The sequence below is a fragment of the Anneissia japonica genome, unplaced genomic scaffold (genome assembly GCF_011630105.1).
Source record: "Anneissia japonica isolate Jap-2015-1 unplaced genomic scaffold, ASM1163010v1 scaffold287718_len389476_cov179, whole genome shotgun sequence".
Lineage (NCBI taxonomy): Eukaryota > Metazoa > Echinodermata > Crinoidea > Comatulida > Comatulidae > Anneissia > Anneissia japonica.
The window spans coordinates 31924-38361 of record NW_022702098.1 but is presented as its reverse complement, the minus strand read 5'-3'; the positions used below and the strand labels follow the sequence as shown (position 1 = coordinate 38361).

General features: G+C 33.8%; 1 long non-coding RNA gene across 1 annotated transcript; it reads left to right on the top strand.

Annotated features, from left to right (window-relative positions):
* The first annotated feature begins 2348 nt into the window (after positions 1-2348).
* LOC117103777 lies at positions 2349-4901 on the top strand. Its single transcript, XR_004444657.1, has 2 exons — positions 2349-2427; positions 4777-4901. It is a non-coding gene; the product is annotated as an uncharacterized LOC117103777 (long non-coding RNA).
* The last annotated feature ends 1537 nt before the right edge of the window (positions 4902-6438 follow it).

Below are 6438 nucleotides of genomic sequence, written 5' to 3'. Positions count from 1 at the left end.
TATACACCTGAGCAAACAAGCAAGTACTAAGTAAAAGGGGAAAAAAACGCAATCGAAATTACCTTTAGACTATTATTTAATTTTTATATATTTCAAATAAAAGCAGGTTGGCGCTAGGATTTCCGACGGCAGGGTAACTCGCCTGATATACAGGCAAGAGTGGTACTTTGTCGCGTAGCGCCTTCCAAAGGGCCGTAGGCCGAGCTGTCGGGGGGGGGGGGGGGGCGGGTTTGGAAAGGTTGTCCCCCAATGAGAAAATTGGGGTAGGGAAAATGCTTATACAGGGCACCTTGACCTAAGAATGGCGTCTGTGCCAAGACAATCGTGAAAGACATTAATTTCCTGTAAAAATGTAATTTGATGGTGTTTTTTTTGTATCTCGAGTCTTAAGTTTTAAAATAATATATTAGAGGAATCTTCTAACTTCCCCGCGCCCGTAGCGCCGCTATTGTAAGTCTAAAATAGTATCAAATAATATTAAAGAAACCATGATATCATGTATTTGAGCAAACCACAAAATAAAGAATAAAAATCATCTTGAGAGTGAATAAATCAAAACACTAGTAAACAGTAGGCCTAAAATAAAAAGAATTCCAAGTTTCTTAATTCAGTAATAATATCCTATGAATTTCATAGGTTATATACTGCAAAAATGTAAGTACTCTTTTAAAAATTGAGGAAAAAGAATAAAATTAGCTTCAAACCAATTAATTCTAACAGACTTTGAAATAGTATTAATTAATATTAATGAAATTATACCATGTCTTTGAGCAAACATCAAATAAAGAATGAATAAATTCATCTTCAGAGCAAATAAATTGAAACACTATTAAATTGCAGTAGGCCTAAAGTAATGATAATTTGAAATACTTTAATTTGGTAATAATATTTATAAACCTATGATTTTCATAGACTACATTACAAACAAGCAGGTGCTCTTTTATGAATGACACGTTATGAATAATGCGCAGCATTATCAAGATCGTTAATGTGTTTGACAGATGTATTCTGTAATTTCAAAACCACAATGTGCAAAAACATAAATGCTTTAAAGCATCAGTGAACTAAAACAAATGAAAAAAAACAAAAACAAAACAATTGAAATTAAATTCAAACCAATATTATTTAAATAACTTATATCCAAATAATAAGATTTCAAATTCCATAACCTACACACTAAAAACAAGCAAGCAAAATCATGAAGTTTCCTGATGTTTAGGAGTTTGGAAGTATTCGTTGAAAGCCTAAGTTCACAAGTCTTCCACGTTTGTTTCTAGTTTTTTGTACAAATTCTCGTAGTTTGCTCGGCTCTTGATCCAAAGAGCACTCACTACAGCCAAAACCACAAGACTATCAGCAAGCAACAATGTTGTAAAAATTCCTGGAAATATTCCTCTTGAAATGGAATCTAGAAATTGGTTAAATGATGGGCGTTAATTAAGCTAACCAACTGATTACTTCGCCTAAGCAAACTGGCAACAATTTTTTTTTAGTCTATTTATTATAAAATGGTTAAGTATAAATAGGCCTCTTGTGTCCGGAATATTGAGGTACTTAATACATCACCCTAACTTACAATTCTGAGTATGTGGATGCAAAATTTTGTCAACGGAGGTGAGCAGGTTTATTGACTTTTAAATATGATTTAAATTATTTTTACAATAGAATCAAATAAATGGAAAAATATTTTAATATTATTTGTGGAGAGGGAAAAGAGTTTGCGATAGCATCAACGCCACCCCCTTGAATCCGCCCAAGAAATTAGATATACAAATAGAAATATATGCCTATTAATGTAATTTCACATCAATTCTAAACTACGATTAATAATTATTACTAATAAAATTATTAAATAGTGTTCAAATGAATAAATCATGCGTCTAAATTGTCGTCTGGTTGCTTAAGTATCACAGGTCCAATAGCATTCGGAATCGTATCAGATAATTTGTTCAGTCCAGATACATCACGGCGCCCACGCCCACGTTGCTGGCAGTCCCTACGACATTGTACATCACTCCCATTGCAAACAGACAGTTGGCAATGTACAAATACCTTGAAATTATGAATAAACAAATGTGCATGTTTTTAGATGGCATAACTGAGGTTAATTTTTTTATGTGACACCGTGTGGTCGGCGAAGTGTGATTTTCAGATAAACTTCATTAAAATTTTATGAGTATGAATAAATAATAAACTATATTTATCGATGTAATATTGATCTCATTTCGATCAGATGCCGACAATTAAAGATTTTTAGGAAACTTTTAGCGACGATCTTAACAGGTATAAGACGCCACTTTCTTTACTTTTAGAATTACGTAATGAATTGATACATATTATTGTTGAAGGTGGTTTGGATGGATGGTGGTGTGGATTTCCATTCTGGTTATGAAACTTCTGGTCAAGACACAAACACACGGTTTTGGGGTAAATACAATAAATAATATTTAAATTATTATTTTACCTGGTATTGTTGGCAAGGAAATATTGCTACCTGTTGCATCTGTAAATAATATATTGATAACAATTATTTTGAAATGATCAATTTATTAATGAAATAGTAGCAGTAGCAAAGCAATGACATTATAACGTACCCGTGCTCTGCACGGTATTGAATGAGTGGGAAAAGCTGGCGATGATGTACATTGTTGAATGGGTAAGTTGGTGAGGCAATCGTTGTGGATGTTATGGTTACCATGTCATTATTTTTCTAAAGGACGTCTTTGTAGATAATGTTTCAAAGGTCTTTGCTGAACACTTTACTCCTTGTGAGGAATTATTGTGCAGTGTGATCAAGGGTGGATTCAGAATGTTTCAAACCGGGGGTTGGAGGGGCACTAACAGTCATCAGAGGTTCTTTTCAGGCCTATACCATCACGGCCTTCAACAAAATACTACGGACAACGCACTTTTTTTTTTTATGGTCAGCAGCAGTTCTTCGGAACGCAATTCGTAACTCATTAAACTGTTTAACTTGAATATCTCTTTTATTTATTAAAATCTCAATTTTTTATATTGTTAGGCGCTTAGAGGCGCCCAGCATTTTGCGCTATATCAAGTTTGAAATTTATTTTTATTTTTATATTAATAAAATATTGAATCGATATGACCATCGGGAACAAATTAAATTAAAATTTGTTTGTTTCATCAACGAATTAATTTAAATCGGAACGTGTGTTTCTCAGCGACTTATCTGTGTTAGCATCGTGGGAAAAATACAAAAACAACAAATGGCTAACTATCCAGTGAACAAAATTAATTTGAAAACTCGGAGGTAGACTATTTACTTTGCCGAATAGGCTTAGATCAATTAAAATTTTCAGTTCAATATCAGCTTATCAATAAAAGAAAATTCACCTGTTTCAATAAAATTTATATTTCTTTATTTTAATTCAATGTTTACAATGACTTAATTGCATACAAATGCATTCTGATTTATCGGTGCTCTTTACAGAATCCATATATCTCAAACGCACACCCCATCTACATGGAACATCTTCACAATAAAAAAAAAAATCAGAAATTACGAAGTTGGTCGACACTTTTTGCCAATTAGGAGGTTAATATAGTATAATACTGCAATAAAATAATTATATAGTACTTATTATTTATTCATCTGTTTGTTCGTCTGTCCGTCCGTTCATGCGTTCGTCTCCGCTAGGAGATACATGTTTTCAGTCGTGTAAGTGTTTGTGTGCGTGTGTGACACGGTTTGGTATTTTCGTGTGGTTATGTTTTGTGTGAAATATCTAAAATATGGCTGCACAGACATAATTGAAAATAACAGGGAGTATTAGGTATAACCCAATGAAGAAATTATTAAATTTTGGTGACGGTCCGGAGTAGGGTGTTGATGTGAGGGCCATTTACAGAATTATTGGACAGTTGATTTAATTATATAAACCAATTTGCGTTTTATAAAACGTTTAAATTAACTCAGCTAGGTTAAACGCAAAATTACTGCGATATGCATGAACAATTTTCGCTTTCAACCACTGAATCTATTAACTACAATTATGCACTGATCTACACAGGGTCGGCTCATATAGCACGCAATGGTTAGGAGTCTCTATATTGCATTCGCTTTGCTATAGTTCGAGTGTTACTTACTAACATCACGTTTGTGGTGAAATTTGTGTTTTTGCATCAGCAAATAAGTTAATAACATGATCAAAGTTAGCAATGTTGTCTGCTTCATCACGCTCAAAACTAAGTAGTGCCAAAGCAGATAGTCTTGCTTTTCCCATCGTGGCTCTGAGATATGGCAGGATGAGCTTTAGTCATGTAGTCATTACAGAATAGGATTAAAAAAAAAAAAAGAAACAAACGCAAGCAAGTACGTCGATCATCGGATTAGAAATTCACATCCCCGGATTGTAACCAACGGCGTATCAAAGTGATGAGGTGCAAAATAATTGCCTGACATTTTTATTTAGTGCGTCACCTAACCGGGCCTTCGGCTTGTTAAGTCTACTCTTGCTATTTTGCAAATAAAGCCAGTATATTTTTCCGTGTTCCTATTTTTTGCCGATTTCAGGCTCAATATTTTCTTATTTTGTTATTTTTACCCACTTTTTAAACATAGAAAATTATTTTACATCAGTATATTACTGTACTGTATTATAGTGTATGACACATCACACCAACTGCAAAAAAAGGGACAGATAGAATTTGTTGGTTCTATTTTTTCAACTAAAAACCTCATTTGAAATTTTACCTCAGTCTGCTAAACCACTAATGGAACCATGGAGAAAAGCAGTGAGATTACAGATACAGATTTTATTTGGATCGCTTTAAAATCGGCGGCACACATTAATTTGATGGTACATTCTTATACAAAAAAAAAACATATTTACAGAACAAAATGTATAGATTAATACAAACATTAACCACTTAAAAAAGAAAGAAAAAAAGAAAGAAAACGTAGGGAGACGCGAAGGAGAATGTGTTAATTCTACCGAGCAAATTTAAAGAATGAAAATTATTGTACTTAGTCACGTTGTCTGTCTCACGAAGTATTTCTTTATCTTTTGCTAAAGAAAAAGTGACAAGATTTGGTATTTTTTGAATTTGTTTTACTATCTTCAATTGTTTTTCTTTCTTGCTCCCACTTTGAAGATCAATTCTAGTGGTCTATTCGAGCAATATCGGAATTATTTTTCGAATACGATTGAAATGCCTTTTTAACTACAAAATTGTATTACTTTTCCAAAGAAACGACTCAAAAATATTGACAAGTTTGTACAGGTCTGACGTAAGTAACATAACTATACACTGTGTATGCCGGGAAATTCCTCCTAAAAAATTGTGAATTACCAGTTTGTACTTGTATTCAACTGTTTGATTTGTAACACATTAGTTAAGAAACGTCTTCAGAGCCACAAGGGCAGTGGCTATTGGCAGATACAAAAAGAATAATAATGTCATCTATCTACCAAATCATCCATTTTAATTAAATAAACAGCAGCTTTTCAACTGTGGCAGAGCAGATAGAAAACTACAGATTTTTCGCAATGTGGCTGTGCCGACAGAAAACAGCAGGTTTTTCGCACTGCTGTAGTACCGATAGAAACAGCAGCTTATTCGCACAGCGGCAGTGCCGATAGAAAACAGCATTATTTTTTGAACTGCGTAAGTGCCGATAGCCTCAGCCATTCTCAAGCATTCTCAAGCAAGCATAATTAAAATAGTGCTCAATTGGATAAACATTCTGAATTTTCATTAAAATGTAAATAGTCTGCCCCAGTTAATTTGGTTGTTTTTTAAAATAGGCCTAATATGCTATATAAAGCGATGCTTACCTGAGGTACTGCACAGGCAGTAGAGCAATAGGAACCAAAGGCACTCTTCCATCTTCATCTTGAAAGATAATAACCCATGATCCTGTTTTTACGTTGCTTTATATTATGCTCAAAAGGAGTGAGAATAACATATTGTTTGTCTAAACATATATTTTGTTTTTCGGACGGAGACGAGATTCTTGTCGCTTTCCGAAAAAAAATTAATATAATTTATTTAGACCTAAGGTTGCATAATCCCAAACATTATGGTTATTCTTACTCCAAGTGTGTACTGTATACAAATTCCCTGTGTATGCAAATTAAAGCGAGGTAGCAACATGATCATGAACTTACATCTTTCAAGATGGAGATCAAAGAGTGCATTTGTGTCATTGTTCTACTGTTGCATGCCTTTGAATATGTTAATTATTTGTAATAACATTTAGCAGATAGTCTGTTGTATTCAGTGGTAGCATTATGATTCACCCGATTAGTCCGATGTCCCTGAGCTGGTAAGTGGGGGAAATGGGAGCACTGGTGGGCGGAGCAGAGGTGGTCTCAGGGAAAACACCTCAGACGTTTGGTTTTAAAAGGCTTAAGTAAATGATTGTATAGGGTATCATAGCCTGTAAAGATTACGTAAATTTGTATATTTATC